The sequence below is a fragment of the Pan troglodytes genome, chromosome 5 (genome assembly GCF_028858775.2).
Source record: "Pan troglodytes isolate AG18354 chromosome 5, NHGRI_mPanTro3-v2.0_pri, whole genome shotgun sequence".
In the NCBI taxonomy this organism is placed as follows: domain Eukaryota; kingdom Metazoa; phylum Chordata; class Mammalia; order Primates; family Hominidae; genus Pan; species Pan troglodytes.
This window is the reverse complement of record NC_072403.2, coordinates 53,273,721-53,293,648: the sequence shown is the minus strand read 5'-3', so window position 1 is coordinate 53,293,648 and position 19,928 is coordinate 53,273,721.

Sequence of the window (19,928 nt, the reverse complement as noted above, 5' to 3'; positions counted from 1 at the left end):
GGTAAACAAAATGTAGTATATACATACAATGAAATATTATTCAGCTTTAAAAAGGGATGAAATTATAATAGATGCTACATCATGGGTGAACCGTGAAGATATTATGCTATGTGAAATAAGCCAAATAGAAAAGGAAATGTATGATTCCATTTACATGAGGTACTTAGAATAGTCAAATTCATAAGGAAGGTAAGTAGAATGGTGGTCACCAGGGGCTGAGAGAAGGAGAAATGGGGAGTTTCTGCTTAATGGGTGTAGAGTTTCACTTTGGGGTCATGAAAGACTTCTGGGGATGCACGGTGGTGATGATTGCACAACAATGTGAATGTACTTAATGCCACCGAACACTTAAACATGGTCGAAATGGTAAATTTTATGTATATTTTACTGAAATAAAAATGCATTTTTATATATTATTAATTTGGATTTTACTAAAAGCAGACACTCTGAGACAAGAATTTGAGAGTAATTAGTTTATTTGGTATTGAAATAGGTTTTGCAAAGATTACGACAATGAGAGAAATCTAACATGGCTGACTCCATCTTGCTTTTGGCTTCACAGGCTGGCTGTCTTTGATCATTCTGGGCATAGGCCAAGCTAACTATGGGAGGAATTTAGTGTATAGTTTAACTTGAAAGCAAGGATGATAGTAGCCCTTCCCTGGAACTAACCACTCCTTGCTCAAGGGTGGAAAACTAACAAAAGGCCATGAGGCTAAGATTATAGAAGGCCCTGAAGTCTGCTAATATGTAGGCATAGTTTCCATAATCATTTACTGCTCAGGAGTCATGTAGCCAGAGGTCACAAAATTTGTGACTTTCCCAATTGCTCCCAAAGATAACATGACTATTGTAAAACCTAAGAGTGGTCTTTTGAGATATTTTTCAGGTTTTTGCACTCCAGCAACTGACTGACCCTACCAGACCTGTGACTCATGACTAAACTGGTCCTGTGACCGCCACCTCTCAGAGGCTGACTTAAGGCATGAGGACCATCTCCCACACCCCCATAATTTCACTTCCAACCAATCAGCTGTATCAATTCCCTAGCCCCCTGCCCACCAAATTATCCATAAAAACCATAGGGTCTGAGTTCTAAGGGAGACTGATTTGAGTGATAGCTCCACTTCTTCTGCCTGGCCAGCTTTTGTTAATTAAACTCTTTCTTTACTGCAATACAATGGTCCCAGTGAATTGGTTTTGTCTGTGCCGCTGGCAGGAAGAACCTGTTGGGTGATTACAGTATCTCAAGAAATACTGTTAGTGAGTGGGCAAGAGAGGCAAGGAATCGAAGACTAATAAATGGTCTGTGTTATCAAGCCAGTTACTGTAATGGACAATTGGAACTTAATCCAGCTGGCAACTCTGGAGATCCAGAATAACACAAACCTCAGAGCTATTTCCTCAGTGGGGTGAATGAGCTGAAGTCTTGCCTCACCAGTTCCCATCAGTCATTTTTTAAGGAATACTTCCCAGATATCTGTTCATTTCCCAAAGTGCACTCCAGTGGTCAGAGAAAATCTTTGGGCAAAGGGACCCTGATGCTGGCAGGTGGACATCATAAAGGCTGAGACATTGGCAGCATCTACCTTTATTTATTTATTTATTTATTTATTTTTTACAGACAGGATCTTTCTCTGTCACCTCTGCTGGTGTGCAGTGACATGATCACAACTTACTGCAGCCTTGACTTCCTGGATTCAAGCAATCCTCCTGCCTCAGCCTTCCTAGTAGCTGGGACAATAGGCATGTGCCACCATGCCTGGCTAATTTTTTATTTCATTTTATTTCTTTATTTTTTGTAGAGATGAGATCTTGTTGTGTTGCCCAGGCTTTGATAATATATTTAATTTAGACTTTTTTCTCTCTACTAATTCAAACCAGACCAGCATTAATTAATTTAAATTGGAAAATATTTCTTGATTATGCAGATCTTGAATAGCATACTATAGAACATATGGAATGTGCAGTATATATTAGACATCATGCCATCCCCTTCCTGTGACTGCCCGCGTCTCTAGCCTGTAGCATGGTCAGCTTTGGACCAAGTCTTCACTTTGCAATGGACTCTTCATCCCCCACTCTAGTAAGAAAGAGCACACAATGGCCTTTCTTTTTGAAGAAGAAAAACTTGGGTGGAAAATCTGGGTTTTCTTCCAAATGTCATTAAATATCATTTAATTCATTTTGTATCCTCAAACATTCCACATATATCAACAGCTTTTCCTGTAAATATTAAATAAAAGGAGGTAAGAAAAAACAGGAGGCAATGGCAGTGGAGAAATCTCTTGGAGGAAAGCTGAGAGCACAGTCCCCGTGACTGAGAGTTTCAGAGGGTTGGCAGAGCCATGAAGAACAAAGTGAAACTGTGGCTGTCGAGCAGTGAGAATGATCAAGGCTTTTATTTACATTCCAGTGAAATCTAGGGACAACTCTCATTGTGCGACTATTTATGGTGGAATTGTTTGAAACTTTGCAACTTTCTCTTTGGTGTTTTTACCCACTTCCTGTTTCTTGTTGTGATTAACAGTAAAACGAAACCTAATCAAACAAAAAGCTTTTAGGAAACCATAAACCGGTAATATGGATTCAAGGTGATCTTGGGGTCACATAAATTCTTCTGATGCCTCGGGCGCTGGAGAAGATGAAAATCTTTATGGAAACACCACTGAAAATGGAAGCCTAATGGTCCCACCTCAATAACAAGGGAATAAGGAGCTTACCACGCCTTTTATCCTTGACACCCATTGGGCTACAAGTTTCCAGTCTGGCTTACAGCTGAAGAAATTTCCACCACGTAGACAGTGGGGGGACAAGAAAATGGTCTCTTGGCATGCTAAGTTGAAATCAAAACCTTCTCCATGGAAACGTTTTGAAACGTTATGTTTAGATTCTAAGGTGCTGACAGTAAAGTTGCAGTTTAAAGAGGTTTTATGGTCTGAAGATGGTAAATAGTAAATGCCTTACCATTTCTCGCTTTTGAGACCTAATCCATTTTTATGTCAAGAAATTCCGTATATGTAAGATTTAGTGAGTGCAAAGAATGTCAGCAACCATTGTGGAGATTTTGCATTCTGTCTGCCTGCCTGGCTTGTATTCTTAGATGCAGGTATACATTTAAACATGTATAAACTTATACATGCCCTTCCTGAGGTAAGAATACTTGACTGAAAACTGTGGTATATAGGAATAAGTTATTCAAACTAATTGTGTACTTAATCCTATACAACCCTTTTCTCTCATCTCAGAAGAGGACTGTCTTGGGTTGGTGTTGCCATCTAGTGGCCAATATGGGAAACTGGCAAATGCATGACTTCTTCCTTTTCCTTCTTTCTTCCTCTCTCATTAGCGTGAAGAACTTGGTATACACCTGACTTTCTTTCAGATACTCATGAACAGCTTAGCAAAAGCCTCTGAAGATAATGTCTTTCTTACACAGATGGATAGACACAACACACACACAGACAACACGCACACACAAACTCTCTCTCTCTCTTTCAAGCCCCTTTCACTTACAACCTTCCCTCCCAACTGTTGCTAATTGTATCTGTCTGGGTCTCCCACAAGGCAATTTTGTCATCTCCATTCTCTCTCCTTCTTGTTGTTAATTTGTGAACCCCTTCACTCAAATTAATAAAAGCCGTATTTTTTTTATTTTTTATTTTTTGTGAGGCAGAGTCTCTCTTTGTCACCCAGGCTGGAGTGCAGTGGCACGATCTCAGCTCACAGCAACCTCCACCTCCTGGGTTCAAGTGATTCTCCTGCCTCAGCCTCCTGAGTAGCTGAGATTAGAGGCATGCACCACCATGCCCGGCTAATTTTTGTGTTTTTAGTAGAGACACGGTTTCACCATGTTGGCCAGGCTGGTCTTGAACTCCCGACCTCAGGTGATCCGCCCGCCTTGGCCTCCCAAGGTGCTGGGATTACAAGCATGAGCTACCACACCTGGCCAAAAGCCATATGTTTTCAGAAGTAATCGGACACGCTGAAACTAATGTTATAAACTTTAAAACTTTTGTGGAGCCCCAGAAGTGTCCTTTTAGAATCTCTAAAAGGTTTACAGGGAGTTCCTTCTTACCTCTCAATTAGATAGAGCTGCTTTTGTCAATTGCCAGTATTTAAGGCAAAATTTTAAAATCACTTAATGTATTTGTACTTGCTTACACTTGCAAAGTAAAACTGGTAGGGCAAGCCAAAAACTAATAAAAATGATTTTCTGTGGGGATGGGAGAGAACGGGGTCTAGGACAGGAATAGAAGAGAGACTTCTCTGTTTATAGTTTGTTTTTAAAGATAGCTTTTTTGGTGAATAAAATTCACTCATTTAAAGTTTACAATTCAGTGATTTTTATTTTTATTTATTTATTTTTTAGAGACAGGGTCCCCTCTGTTGCCCAGTGGAGTACAGTGATGTGATCATAGCTCACTGAAGCCTCAAACTTCTGGGCTCAGGTGATCCTCCTGCCACAGCCTCCAGAGTAGCTGGAACTACAGGCATGCACCACCACACCAGGCTAATTTTTATTTTTATTTTTGTAGAGATGAGGGCTCACTATGTTGCCCAGGCTGGTCTTGAACTCCTAGCCTTAAGCCATCCTCTTGCCTTGGCTTCTCAAAGCATTGGGATTACAGGTGTGAGCTACCATGTGTGGCCAATTCAGTGACTTTTTAGTAGGCTTATAAAGTTATATGACCATCACTACAATCTAATTTTACAACATTTTCTTCAGCCCAAAAAGAAACTTTGCCCTCACTTACAGTCACTTCCCATTCCCACCCCATGCCTCAAACTCCTGGGCTCAAGCGATCCTCCCACCGCAGCCTCCTGAGCATCTGGGACCACAAATGTGTGTTACCAAACCTGGCTAACTTTTATAAAATAATGTTTTGTGTAGAGATGGAACCTTGCAATATTGCCCAGGCTGGTCTTGAACTCCTGGCCTCAATCAGTTCTCCCACCTCAGCCTCTCAAAGTGCAGGGATTACAGGCATAAGTCACTGTGCCCAGCCAATAATAATGTTTTAATATCGGCCTATTAATTGTAAGAAATATACCATACTAATGCAAGATGTTAATAACAGAGGAAATTAGTAAATGAGATATATAGAAACTCTCTGTCCTATCTTCACAAGTTTTCTATAACTTAAAAAGTATTCTGAAATCAAAAGTTTATTTTAAAAGCCTATCTTTCCTCCATTGAATTGCTTTTTTATTTTTGTCAAAAATCAACCAGGCATATTTATTTAGGTCTTTTTCTGAGTGCCTTTTTCTGGCCCATTGATATATGTGTCTATACCTCTGCCATTACCACACAGGTTTGCTTACCGTTTTTATATAATGTCTTGAATCTGGGTAGACTGATATTTCCCACCTTATTCTCTTTTTTCAAAATTGTTTTAGCTAGTCTAATTTCTTTGCCTTTCCATAAATTTTAAAACAGTTTTGTCTAAATCTATTTAAAAAATCTGGTTAGGCTATTGATAGGATTTGCTATTTGTGTATCAATTTTTCTACCTGTTCAAATGGGGAGAAGCAACATCTCTATTATATTGAGTCTTTCAATACATGAACATGATATGTCTCTCCATTTATTTAGATATTCTTTGATTTCTTTCATTAGCATTTCGTAGTTTTCAGCATACAAGTCCTGTCTTGTCTGTTAGATTTATACTTAAGCATCTTATTTTGGAAGAGCAATTGTCAACGGTACTGTATTTTAAAAATTGGTATCCATGTGTATAACTGATTTTTGTATCTTTATTTTGTATCCTATGATGTTGCTGAACTCACGTATTAGTTTAAGGAGGACTTTTTTGTGTGTGTAGATTCCTTGGGATTTTTCTACGTAGAGCATCATATCATCTGCAAATATGAGCTGTTTTATTTCTTCCTTTCTAATCTGTATGCCTTTTATTACCTTTTGCTTTGGCTAGAGCTATATCGAATAAGTGAGGTGAGAACAGATATTCTTGCTTTGTTCCCTGTCATAGGCAGAAAGCATTAAGCCATTCACATTAAGTATAATATTAAGTGTAGTTTTTTTTTTCTTTTTTTTTTTGACATGGAGTTTCACTCTTGTTGCCCAGGTTGGAGTGCAATGGCGAAATCTGGGCTCACTGCAGCCTCCACTTCCCAGATTCAAGCACTTCTCCTGCCTCAGCCTCCTGAGTAGCTGGAATTACAGATACCTGCCACCACATCTGGGTAATTTTTTTTGTATATTTAGTAGAAACGGGGTTTCACCTTGGCCAGGCTGGTCTTGAACTCCCGGCCTCAGAAAGTGATCTGCCTGCCTTGGCCTCCCAAAGTGCTGGGATTAGAGGCGTGAACCACCACACCCAACCAAGTATAGTTTTTGTAGATGCTCTTTATCAAGTTGAAAAGGTTTCCCTCCACTCTTATTTTTCTGAGGGTGTTAAATTATTGTGAAGTGTATTTTTTGAATCAATTGATATGATCATGTTATTTTTCTTGCTTAACCTGTTAATATGATATTATATTAATGGATTTTCCAATGTTGCACCAGCCTTACGTCCCTGGAATAAACTCCAATAGGTCATGATGTATAATTCTTTTCATGTGTTGCTATGTTCTATTTGCTAATGTTTTCATAAAGAGTTTTGTGTCTGTATTAATAAGGGATATTTGTTTGTAGTGTTCTGTTTAATACTGTTTTTGTCTTATGTTGCTATCAGGTAATACTCATTTCATAAAATAAATTGGGAAGTGTTTCCTTTTTTAGTTCTGAATGAGATTGTATAGAATTCGTGTTGAATCTTTAAATGTTTGGTAGAATTTTTCAGTGAAAATAGAGTATTTTTGGGGGGAGATAATTAAAATTTAATTTTCTTAATAGTTACAGGGCTATTTAAGTTCTCTATTTTGTATTGGGGTAGTTAGGGTAGTTTGTGTTATTTAATGGTCCATTTCATCTAAATTGTCAAATTTATATGTGTAGAGTGGTCTGTAGTATTCCCTGGTTATCCTTTTGATGTCTGAAGGGTCTGTAATTCATACCCTTGTTTCATTCCTGATGTTGGTAATTTGTATCCTTTCTCTTTGTTTCTTTGCCTGTCTTGCTAGAGGATTGTCAATTTTATTGATCTCTTCAAAGAACAAGCTCTTTGTTTCATTGATTTTCTGTATTATTTTTTGTTTTTAATTTCATGGATTTCTGTTCTTATCTTTATTATCTCCTTCTTTCTGCTTGCTTTGAGTTTATTTATTTATTTTAATTTTTATTTATTTATTTTTTAATGTAATTTTTTTGTGTGTGAGATGGCATCTCGCTCTGTCACCCAGGCTGGAGTGCAGTGGCGCGATCTCGGCTCACTACAAGCTCCGCCTCCCGGATTCACGCCATTCTCCTGTCTCAGCCTCCTGAGTAGCTGGGACTACAGGCGCCCGCCACCATGCCCGGCTAATTTTTTGTATTTTAAGTAGAGATGGAGTTTCACTGTGTTAGCCAGGATGGTCTTGATCTCTTGACCTTGTGATCTGCCCGCCTGGGCCTCCCGAAGTGCTGGGATTACAGGCGTGAGTCACCACGCCCGGCCTTAATTTTTATTTTTTTTGAGATGAAATCTTGATCTGTCACCCAGGCTGGAGTGCAGTGGCATGATCTCGGCTCACTGTAACCTCTGCCTCCCGGGTTCAAGTGATTCTCTTGCCTCAGCCTCCCGAGTAGCTGGGATTACAGGTGCGTGCCACAATACCCCAGCTAGTTTTTGTATTTTTAGTAGAGATGGGGTTTCACCCTGTTGGCCAGGCTGTTCTCAAACTCCTAACTTCAAGGGATCCGCCTGCCTCGGCCTCCCAAAGTACTGGGATTACAGGCGTAAGCCACCAAGCCCAGTCGTTGCTTTGGGTTTATTTTGTTTTTTATTTTTCCCTAGGTCTTTTGAATTTTGGGGAAAAATTTTAATATATTAATTTTTGGCCATTAAGGGCTTAAATAATGTTGAATTATAATTAGCTGCACAAGTAAATCTGTGGGTTTCTTTTTTTCTGCCTCACTTCAAATCAGCCTGATAAGGAATGTATCTTTCTCCAACCATTCCTCATTTTGCAGGTTCCCATTCCCAGAGTTGTCTACCTTATTTTTCTAGGTCTTGAGGAGGTAGCTTAGACATTTTTCTTTCCTAATGTATGTTTTGAGATTTTCCTCTTTGCTGATGTGTGGATTTAGTCTATAAATTTTCCTCTCAGCATTGCTTTAACTGTATCTTACACATTTTGATATGTTGTATTTTCATTTTTATTCAGTTGAGTTAAAAAAATTCTCTTGAGAATTCTTCTTTCATACAAGTATTATTTAGAAGTGTGTTGTTTAGCATTTAGATGTTTGGAGATCTTTCTGCTATTATTCTGTTATTGATTTCTAGTTTGATTCTATTGTGGAGAACACACTCTATATAATTTTAATTGTTTTACATTGCCAAATAGTATTTCACTGAAAGAATATACCACATTATGTTTATCCATTCATCAGCTGATGAATGTTTGCATGTCATATGGTAGTGAATTTGGAATCATGTAAATGCTTTACAAATTCTAAAAGAAAAAGAAAAAAGTAATTTCTAAAATTTAAAACATTTTAGAAATTCCTAAATTCCTAAGTTCCTAAATTTGTTGTGGTGAGGGTTGCACAACTTTACATTAAAAAACATTAAATTGAGTAAGTTGTATAGTATATGAATTCCTTATCAATAAAGCTGCTATTAAAAAAGTGGAGCTGGATATAGGAGATCACACCTGCAATCCTAGCGCTTTGGGAGGCCAGGGTGAAAGGATTGCTTGAGGCCAGCTTGAAGTTTGAAACTAGACCAGGCAACACAACAAGACCCTGTCTCTACCAAAAAAAAAAAAAAAAAAAAAAAAAAAAAAAAAAAAAAAAAAATTAGCTGGGTTGCTTGCCTGTATTTCCAGCTATTCCGGAAGCAGAAGTGGGAGGATCACTGGAGCCCAGCAGTTCAAGGCTGCTGTGAGCTGAATTTTTGTTTATGTTAAAAATTATTTACAAAATTATCTTGGGCCAATGTGTAATATCTGGAATCCTGCTAGAATTCAAAAAGCTCAAAACTTTGAGAAATTTTAAAGCAGGATGTGTTATTCTATTTTGGGGACTCTGTTATCTGCCATTAATCCACATGTCTATTTTTACCGAGATGTCAAATCTTAGGGATTTATTATGCCCTCAGAACTGAAGTGCTAGTAGAAAGTTAGCTTTTTAAAACATGCAGCTTGTGGAAGATGCATGACTAAGGAAATAACTAAATCTCTTAAGATAACAATTTTCAGATGATTCTACATCCCCCAGAATCTCTTATCTGATTTAAGTTCCTTAGGAAATCAAAATATTTGTTCTAAAGTTGACAACAAACTTGGAGGGTTTCAACACATGAGATCTTAAATAGCTCTGGGACACTCCAGATTATGTGAAGCAAAACAAAACAAGATAAAAAATAACTACAATGTCCCCAGGGTTTTATAAAATTATAAAAGGAGCTTTTATTTGCTTAGTTATGTATTTCTGACTAACCCTATTTACAGAAATAATTCTGAAAGCAGCATTTATGACCTGCTGAGACATCATACAAATATGACTCAAGTATTATGCCAAAAGCTCTTGATTTCAGTTTGTTATCAGGAATTTAAGTGCTTTTTAAAAATTTTTTCTTGGCAGCTATCGCTCTTGCTGATACCATCATGGCTGCCATCTGTTCCACCTGCTCCTCCCTCTTGATTAAGTTGTGTGTGTGTATGATTTGAGGAGATGGTGAAAGCAAAGCATTGTGCTGGGTCCCCTTAATAACAGCTTAGTAACAAATACAAGGCATCTTTATCCTAGATGGATTTTCATGGACCTCCTGTCTGTTGTGCTCAATGTAATCTAAAAAAATATTCTTGAGGAAGCTTAGGAACATGTCTTAGGCATCCACATGTTTAATAATCAACTCTCTTCCTCTTCTCTACACGCATATGACAAAGCAAAATTTCTAAATCATTTTAACTGAGTAATTGAGAATGTATGTAAGACATTCTTAAGTGACGTAGGCCTTGCTCTGTCTCTCCACAGAGCTCCTAGGTAGGATCACCATAGAAAGTGCCTTGTTAGATTCCATCCTCATCTGTATTTTCCTGCTGTAACCAAATACCACAGACTGGACAATTTATAATGAACAAAAATTTATTGGCTCACAGTTCTGGAGGCTATGAAGTCCAAGACTTAGGGGCCAGAATTTGGCAAGGGTCTTCTTGCTATGTCATTTCATGGCAGAGGGCAAAGAGATGGCAAGAGATAAAGGGGTCAAACTCATTTCATAAGGAAGCCACTGCTGTGATAACAAACCCACTCTCATGATAATGGCATTAAAAAATTCATGAGGGTAGAGCCTCATGACCTAATCACCTCTTAAAGATCTCCCCTCTCAACATCTCTACACTGGGGATCAAGTTACCAACAGGCGAACGTGGGGGTCACATTCGAACCATAGTCAATCCCTATGACCTAGAGTGTATATGGTCCTTAGGAACGGAGACTGAGCAGGTGATATTAATTAGTAAGCAAAGTATTTGAATGTCTCTTAAAGATTGGCATTTCTTAGTATTTTCCTGCCACCTTCTTTCCCTCAGCACATTCATTTTAATAGTTTCAGTATCTATCTATATGTTGATGACTGTCAATTATATAATTTCAATGCAAAACTCTTTCCTGAGATACAGATTTATATAATCAAATAACTATTCGTCTTAGTTAGTTTGGGTTACTATAATAAAAATGCCATAGAATAGGTGGCTTAAACAATTTAAATTTATTTCTCACAGTTCTGGGTACTGGGAAGTCCAAGATCACTGTGACAGTCGATTTGGTGCTGTTAGGACCTGTCTCCTGGCTTGCAGATGATCACCTTCCTGGTGTATCCCCACATGAGACAGAGATCATCTGTCTTGTCTCTCTTTTTTTTTTTTTTTTTTTTTTTGAGACAGGGTCTTGCTCTGTTGCCCACGTTGGAGTGCAGTAGTGTAATCATGGCTCACTGCAGCCTTGACCTCTCAGCCTCGGATGATCCTCTTGCTTCAGCTTCCCAAGTAGCTGGGACATGGCCATGCGCCAACACACCTGGCTAATTTTTTGGAATTGTTATTTGTAGAGATGAGGTCTCCCTATATTGCCAGGCTGATCACAAACTCCCGGCCTTATATGATCCTTGCATCTTAGCCTTCCAAAGTGCTGGGATTACAATGTGAGCCACCATGGCTGGCATCTGTGTTTCTTCTTATAGGGACACCAGTCTCATTAATGAGGGCTCTCCCGTCATGACCTAATTATCTTTGAAAGGCCTCACCTTCAAATAGGGAATTAGGCTTCAACATATGAATTTTGAGGAACACAAACATTCAGACCCTAGCATTGTTAGACAGCTCATCTTGGATATCATGCAGCAACCCTACAGAATTTATCATTGCTTTCCTTCCTTCCCAAAGTGCTAATGCTTTAGAAGGTGTTTCTTATCCTACTAGATGACACAACCATCCACTCAATTTCTCAAAGCAGATATCAGAATTTACGTCTTCTTTCCTGCATCATTTCACCACCATATACATCCATTCACTTTCTTCCTCAATATATCCAGAATTCATCTAATTCTCTTCATGTCTGCTGCCAGTGCCTTTATCTTCACTGCCACTCTGAACGTCTTCTTAGACTTCTCCTGGCCTCTGGTCCTGCCCCTTTCTACTTTCTAACTGCAGTTAGAAAGGTCTTTCTAAAACACAAATTTCGTACCCCGCTTGGCCTCTCCCACAGGTCCTTTATTGCCTTCTAAATAAACATCCACTCTGGGATCTGAAATTCTCACTGCCCTTTACGCTGTCTGGCCCTCTGCCCAGTTTCACCCACCTCACTCTTAACCTTAAGGTTTGAATCTACTACTTCCTTTGGGAAACATTTCCTGAATTCCTCAGACCAGGTCAGCTACTCTTCTGTTCCCACAGCTTGTCGTACTTATCCTTTATAACACCCATACTATTTTATGTTTACTTGTCTGTCTTCTTTATTAGACAAGTTCCTTGCTATAGGGAACTTTGTCCAGTTCAGCATTGCAATACAACTACCCAGTAGGTGTTCTGTAAATATTTATTAAATGAATGAATAAACGGATCCACCTCAACAAAATCATCAGCACGATAAATAGTATGCGTTTGTACCCTATAGCTACAGCATAAAACATGAAATAGGAAAATTTTACCAGTATGATTTTGTGATGCTGAAGAACAGAATTGTGAGCCACGAATGGCAACATATGATTCTTGCTATACTCAGAAAGAATTGAAATGAAGCATACAAAGCATATGGGATGATTTATGCATTCATTAACAAACAAGTAATGAGGCCCTACTGCATGCCAGGCCTTGTAAGGGCCTTTGGAAGTATGAAGACGAGTGAGACCTGGTGACTGTTTAGCAGGAGTTCAAAGTTGAGTGGATGATAGATTCATAGAACACTAAAGCTGGAGGAAACAGAAAGGAAATTCAATCTAGCCCCCGGATTTTACAAAGACATGGATGATTTCTACAATGCCTTCCAAATTACTCAATAATTATATAAAAAGAAAATGTTTTTCCTTTAAACACCAACACTTTTCCCCACCTCCAATTAATCTGTGTCCTTAAAAAAGGAGCACTGTATCAGTGCGATTGAGATCACAGCCATCTAAGCTCATCTTAGAAGGAAAAAAAAATGTATGACTTGTCAAAGCTGCCTGGAAGGGAAAATTTCTGTTTAAAATCCTGGCATTGGGCCAGGCGCGGTGGCTCATGACTGTAATCCCAGCACCTTTGGAGGCCGAGGTGGGTGGATAGCTTGAGCCCAGGAGTTTGAGATCAGCCTAGGCAACACGACAAAACCCTGTCTCTGCAAAAAAAATAGAAAAAATTAGCCAGGCATGGTGGTGCATGCCTGTAGGCCCAGCTACTTGGGAGGCTGAGGCAGGAGGATCACTCGAGCCTGGAAGGTTGAGGCCTCAAGGAACTGTGATCATGCCACTGTTTGCACAATAGAGCGAGACCCTGTCTAAAATAAAATAAAATAAAAATCCTGGCATCATAAATGCTTTAGGAAAAAAAACCTGTCTGCATAAAAGAATTCAAAATGATCATTAATTAAACTCATCAAACTATGTTTGCAGGATATGGAAAGAATGTGATTACACAACCATTTGACACAGGTATCTCATTGACCAGAAACTGGTTTTAAGAGTCTACCTCAGTTAGGGTAGTGTTATTAAGTTTGAATTGGTTTTTTAATGAACATTTTAGGACTTTCAGTAAAACGACCATTATGCACATTTTGATGTGTTGAAGTCAGTCAAAGATAGGCCAACTGGTTTTCCCCAGGTGAGATATGAGGAGGTGGATGGTCAAAGGTTGTTTTTCTTGGATGAAACAGGGCTTATTCACGGGGTGTGTGCTGCACCATGGAGACGAGAGTAAGGCAGCCTAGAATTAAAAGGTTGAAAATATCCACATCTTCAAGTCAGAAAACTAAAAATGTTCACTTTATGGAGGACAACTGGTACCTTAAATATCTTGATTTCACTCACATGCCACCTGTTTCCTGGAGCTCTGAACAACCATAGGTGGGGCCTCACACATGCTATTTTTACATTTAGAGGGTCATTGACCTTAAGAGACTTCACACGTGCAGAAAGTTATAGTGTGGAGTTTAAATAGATTGGTCATTGATGATGGTTGCTGCATAATCATACTATTACATATGCACACATATACATATTACTATTACATATACATTATTACTTATATATGTCACCACTACAAATACATATTACTGTTATATATGTATGTTACCTATGTATAGATACATGTACATTATTACATATACATATTACTCATATATACATACATGCACATTATTTTAACTACTGATAGCAATTTTAGTAACAAATCAGAGCTATCCCTCAATCAAACTTGGGACATGATTTTCCCTGCCTTTTTGATTTTATAGTCAATGAGAGGAGGAAAAAAAAGGCTTTCTTTTGGGTTTTTAGCAGAGTGACAGTGATACTGTTTCTTCAAGTAGAAAAGTCAAAAGTTCCAACTCATTTCAGAAATGCAGACGGCTTTTCATTTATATGTTGATTTCATGTGATCTGGAATGCAATGGAATTTAAATTAGACATGCTCATGGAAGAGAGAACAAAACACCCTGCGTTTTCTAATTATATAAGCACTGAGGCTTGGATGATAGATGATGGGAAAAAACTCTCTAGGCAGAAATTGTGATGTGATTTCTTATTGCTCACAGCACTTATTACCTTACACATGTATTCTGAAACTTGTGCCTTCTTTCCTTCTATTATTGAATCCAGTCATTTTTCCTCTGCTATTCTCTACTTTTTTCATGCATATGAGGTTTATTTTCCTGTCTCAACTGTCAGGCTTCCAGAGATTAAGGACTAACAATACATTGAAAAAAATGATAACTTACTTTATTCTTACGTGTTGCATTTGAGGCTGTTTACTATTTTATGCAATCATAGAAATATATATGATTTTGAATCTGTTTACAAGTATAATTCTCTCAGATTTGGAACTACTACCCCAGTTTCCTAGTTGGGGAAACAGAGGCTTACTGTGCATATATAACTTGCCCAAGTTCTCACTGCTGATCTGTAGTGAGGCCAGGATTAGAAGCCAGAGTTTCACTCCAGAGCCTGTATTCTTTCCTCCATCACACACTCCCTCTGTAAGCTCTACACTTTCTCCCCTAGCCTCGACAACCTCAACATTTAACAGAGGACTCAACTGATGGCGATTAGTCTATAAATGCTTGTGGAATTGAGGTGCACCCTAATGTAAACTTCTTCACTATATAAAGTGGACAGGCCTTCAAAGGAAGTGGAAGACAAAGCAGACACATGAACAAAAAGGTGTCACCTGGGACCTAAACACCACACATTGCTTTCCTCAACACTTCCAGCCCAAAGGAGGAAAGACTTCAAAATTAATTCTGCAAAAGTGGGAAAAAGAACTCAAAGCAAATATTGCCAACTGACTTGAGAGACAGCTAGGAGAGGATTTGGCTCCAACTGAGCAGACACTCAATTTTGGCATCCATCCAGCTCAGAACTAAGGTCAGTTGTTTAAAACTGGGTCTCAAGAAAAGCCTGAGTGTCACAAATGATTATCTTCAAACTTCCCCGACATCTCGGGGGACCCAGTATTAGATTTAGAGTGCTTTCCCTGAGAGTATTTGCATAAGCATTGATGAGCCTTGTTCCCAGTTTGGTTTTTATATTTGCAGGGTTTACTCCAGTGCACCATAGCACCAAGTTTTCCCAGGACATTTAAAAATCTCATTTCTCTACAGCAACACTTCCTTGTTTGTGGTCTTCTTGCACATCCTTCTTGGGGCACACAAGCCATCATTCTCGTTGTTCTTAAGGAGGCAGTCAATTATGGATTTTTATAATTAGGATTCTGAAACATGACATTTGAGACAGGCCTCCTTTCAAACAGAGATCCCTAGGGCATAATCTAATTACCAACAAGGTACAATGCCCACAGTCTTGCAAAGAACTCTGGAGTAAAGGCTCTATGTTGACCCAAGTCATTAATAATAGATCATTAGCTCTTGAGCCAGCATTTATTGAACAACACGGAGTGTCAGATGTGCCGCAGGATGGTAACAAAAAAACGAAGATTCTCAAAGGATTCCCCCAGTGGGTGGGTGAGACCAATTTCCCATCTGGTTGTGGTGAAGCAATGGGGTTACCAGGGTCTACTCCATTCACATTCCAGTAAATGTGAACAGGTCCTGTCCACCCTTCTACAAGAAGGGCAGCAAGTTTCCTGAGAAGGCAGAGTTGAGAGAATGCTAATTGTAAAGCATGAGGAAGAAGAGAAAAGAGCAGGTATGAACCCCCGACGATGGAAGTTTTTAAATGGCTCTATTGGGGGCCAACACAATAACAATGTCTATCCTCTAAGAAGTCTCATAGAGGCAATTTCTTCCTAGTAAGACTTACACAGCCCTTCACCTGGGCACCACTCAGTACAAAGACTTTGTCTGTTCTTATCTTGGTCCCCCTTAGAATATTTGGCTGGCTTAATGTCTGAACCCTGAAACCTCCCTGGATCCTGGCTATCTCTGATATAGGAAATGCACAGTGCATTTGCTCTGTCCTAGACTAAGCCTAGGGTTAACTCTCATGTCACTTGGAATACTTTTTTCTGGAAAAAATTTGCTTTCAGTTTCTTTGGTTCTGGTGACCCACTGGAATGCTAAGTACTGTTGAAAAACTGATCATTTTATTGAGTAAATTTGTCAAACATTTATTTATTCATTCAACAAGTGGTTCTAGAGTGCATATCATGTTGCCTGGCACTGTCCTAGTGGCTGGCAACGCAGCAGGAGCAAAACAGACAAAATTCTCAGCCATGGGGAGACAAGAAAATTAGATACGAGTATAGTATGCTGATGATGTTAACCTCTAAGGTGAAAAAAAGGCAGGGAAAGTGGGTAAGGAATTTATGAAGGGTGTGATGGGTAGGGCTGCAATTTTAGAAAGGCTAGCCAGAAAAGGACTTAGGCAAAAACAACATTGAGTGCAGACAATGAAAAGTCAAAAGAGTGAGTCACAAAAGACATGTGGGTGATGGGCACACTGGGCAAATGAAAATGCAAGTATGCCAGTTCTCAAGTTGAAGTATGACTGGGGTATTCTAAGAACACCAAGGAGGCCAGTGTGTCTGAGTTGAATGACAGAGGGAGAGAATGATAGGAAACAGGGTCAGAGATGAAGCTGGGGAGGGGAGAGAGCAGGTTGGAGGCAGGGAAGAGTGGGTAGGACTGTTAGGCCATTGAAAATACTTGAGCATTTACTCTAAGGGAGATGAGGGTCAACAGCATCTGCTACATAGAAAGTTTTCATTTAATGGAATTTTTGGTGAATAGATATGAAGGATTCAGTACTATGGCTAAGTGTCTAAGTTATTTTCATTTCCTAGACACTTAGCCATAGTTCTGTGTCCTTCATATCTATTCACTTATATAACGTACAGAAGTACATTTCTATAATGATAATGGGCTGTTGAGGTAGCCGTATTTACTGACTACTTACTCAAATCTTGCCTTTCCCTTGGCTCCTAACATAGCCGCAAGTCTTAGTCCCTCACTGGATTTAGACTCCAATGTCACCTATTCAGAGAGGCCTTCTCTTATGACTGTCTGAAATGGCACCTCCCATCACTCTCCAGTCTCTGATCCTGTTTTATTTTTCTTCAAAGTACTTAGCTTTATGATTGTTATAGTATAGATTGGAATCACTTGGGAAGATTGGAGTTGAGTAGAATGACATGATGTGTGTTCTAGTTTAACAACATCAATCTAGCTGCTGTGCTGAGAACATACTGAGGGGAGGTAAGGGAAGAAGCAGGGAGACCAGTTGTTTGTAGAACACTGTTTCTCAATAGTCGCAATATATTTGACAGTTTCTTTGGAAGAGCTTATATACATGTTAATCTTGATATGCACCGGGAGTTTGTTATGGGTTTACATAGTCTCCATTCTTAAATGATCCTAAAAATTACAATGTAATGTCTGACAATTTCCTCCTGAAATTTTGGTTTAAATTATATTGAATAATAAAATAGACATGGAGAAAACACTCCCCTAAACTGAGACATAGCACTGTGCCAAGAATAGATGAATCTTCTGTAGTGATCTTTGAGGTTCATGCTATCTTCCACTAAGATAAACAGATAGATATTAGATATATACAGACTTTGTGACAAGGATTAGAGAGTACAGTATTTTCAGAGAGTCAGCCTCTTTCCATCACTTATTTACCCTCCCTCTGGGGCATCTGACACTTACGGGTCCAGGGAGCTTCCTGAGGCTTGTCTTCCTTTGAATAGTTAGGAACATAAAGGAAGACTCCTTGTCCGATGCTTTGGCCCTGCAGGATCTGGAATAGTAATGCACTTCTGCAGAGGAGCAGGAATTGGAAAGCTTTGTACCAGCAGAGGATTTTGAATCTACGAAACCCACCTCAAGCATGTGAGGGTAGAGTCAAAGGCAGGCAGTTTAGTGGATGAAGGCATAAAGATTTTGATTCTGCCCAGTCACTAACTAGTTCCTAGTGATAGATGACTCATTTTCTCTTCATGGCCCTTAGTTTTTCAACTTTAACCACGGAAAGTCAAGATACACTAAATGAAAAAAGAGGCTGCATAATAATGGGTTTAGTATGATCCCATTTTCTTGTTTTAATAATATTAAAAAACCTTTCATTTGTGTTGTGTGTGTCACATAAGTATACCATACAGATATATATGGAGGATATATACACACACAGATATACACATATATATCTACAAATACATAGACTATTGATACACATATCTAGATAAACACAAAGAAAGATTTTAACATAAGTTACTCTGGAGAGACAGGCAGAATTCTTGGATCTTTGGCCCCCAAGTCTCACTTTGTGTTTTTGGAGATAAGCTAGCTGGGCCAGGGACTTCTCCTCTGCATGGGGAAGAGTGGATCTGCATTCCATCTCAATTTCTGACAAGGCTACCAGGTGCTAGCATCCAAATCATCGTCCTAGAATCCTATAAACAGCTAGCACCCATGCTCACCTTTTTGGTACCCAATCTTGGATTATCTTGCCCCATTTGCAAGAGCATTCCATTACTTGCCCCATAAAAAGGAAGAGTCATAGGGAGATAGGGTCCCTTTTCTGGAGCATAGCCCCACAGTGTGTCCCATGCGTCCAGTTGTACTTAGCCTAGGCTTGTCCATCCACAGAGAAGGGGCCCCTGCATCTGCTTCCTGACAGCCCTAAATTCCAGCCTGCACCACATGACACTAGCAGGTACTCTTGAGCTAGTACATTTGGCTTAATTGGCAATCAAGGTGTTGATGTGAAAATGGAAGGGTTGGGGAGTGTTGGCTGGGAGTGAGAGTGGAGGCAATGAAGAGAGAGATTACTAATCTTTTTGCTATATATTTTAGTATAATTTTACCTGTTAAAATGAGCATAAGTTTGTAAGTAAAAATCTAGTCAATAAAAGTGGGCACTAAAGGTACTAAGTATTTTTTCCAAATGCGTAGTCTGACCATATATAAGGTACAGCCTGACTTTTCGTGCTCTGGCCTTTCATGTAGTTAGGAGCACCTGGTGAGGCACTTGTACTTTGCTTGTGCTGGCCTCAGTGATGTTTAAAAGAGTAGGGCCATTTGAAGACAGATATTTTGATGTTCCCGCAGATCTTTTAAAGGCTACTTACTCACATCTTGCCTTTCTCTCTGCTCCTAACATAGTCACATGTTACATGTGCTTCTAAAGACACAAAAAATGAGGTAATTTTAGAAAGAAATTAAAGCTTTTGGATACCCTAGCCAAGGGTAAATTTGAACAATTAAAAAGATAATTGGACTGAAACTGGGTTAATAAAAACAGACTTTTGGAGCTCAGGGAATCACAGGGACAGGAAAGCAATTTGATAATGTCTGACCCTTCCACCCATCTATCTGCCCTCCATCTTCTTTTTCTTCTTTGTTGATTCTTCAGGATTACATTGTTTACAAATCAGTTCTGACTTGGAAACTCTGCATCACTTAAAGAGAAGAAAAGAAAAGTGCCCTTGTATGTGCCATTTGTGTCAGTCTCAGAGGTGAAGGATGCATTGACCTTCCTATTCCTGACATGTGATTTGAGGGAGACTTATTTCTTATTCTCAATGGTTTCTTGAGACATTTGAATAATATTTTGAAAATGGGCCAACTCATTTTTAAATAAAAGGCAATTAGGTTACCCCATCTCATTTTTCTCACAAAGTAATATGTATAGCCATGTAGGACAATGCAAATTTTCCAGACTGATTTGGAATGAGCT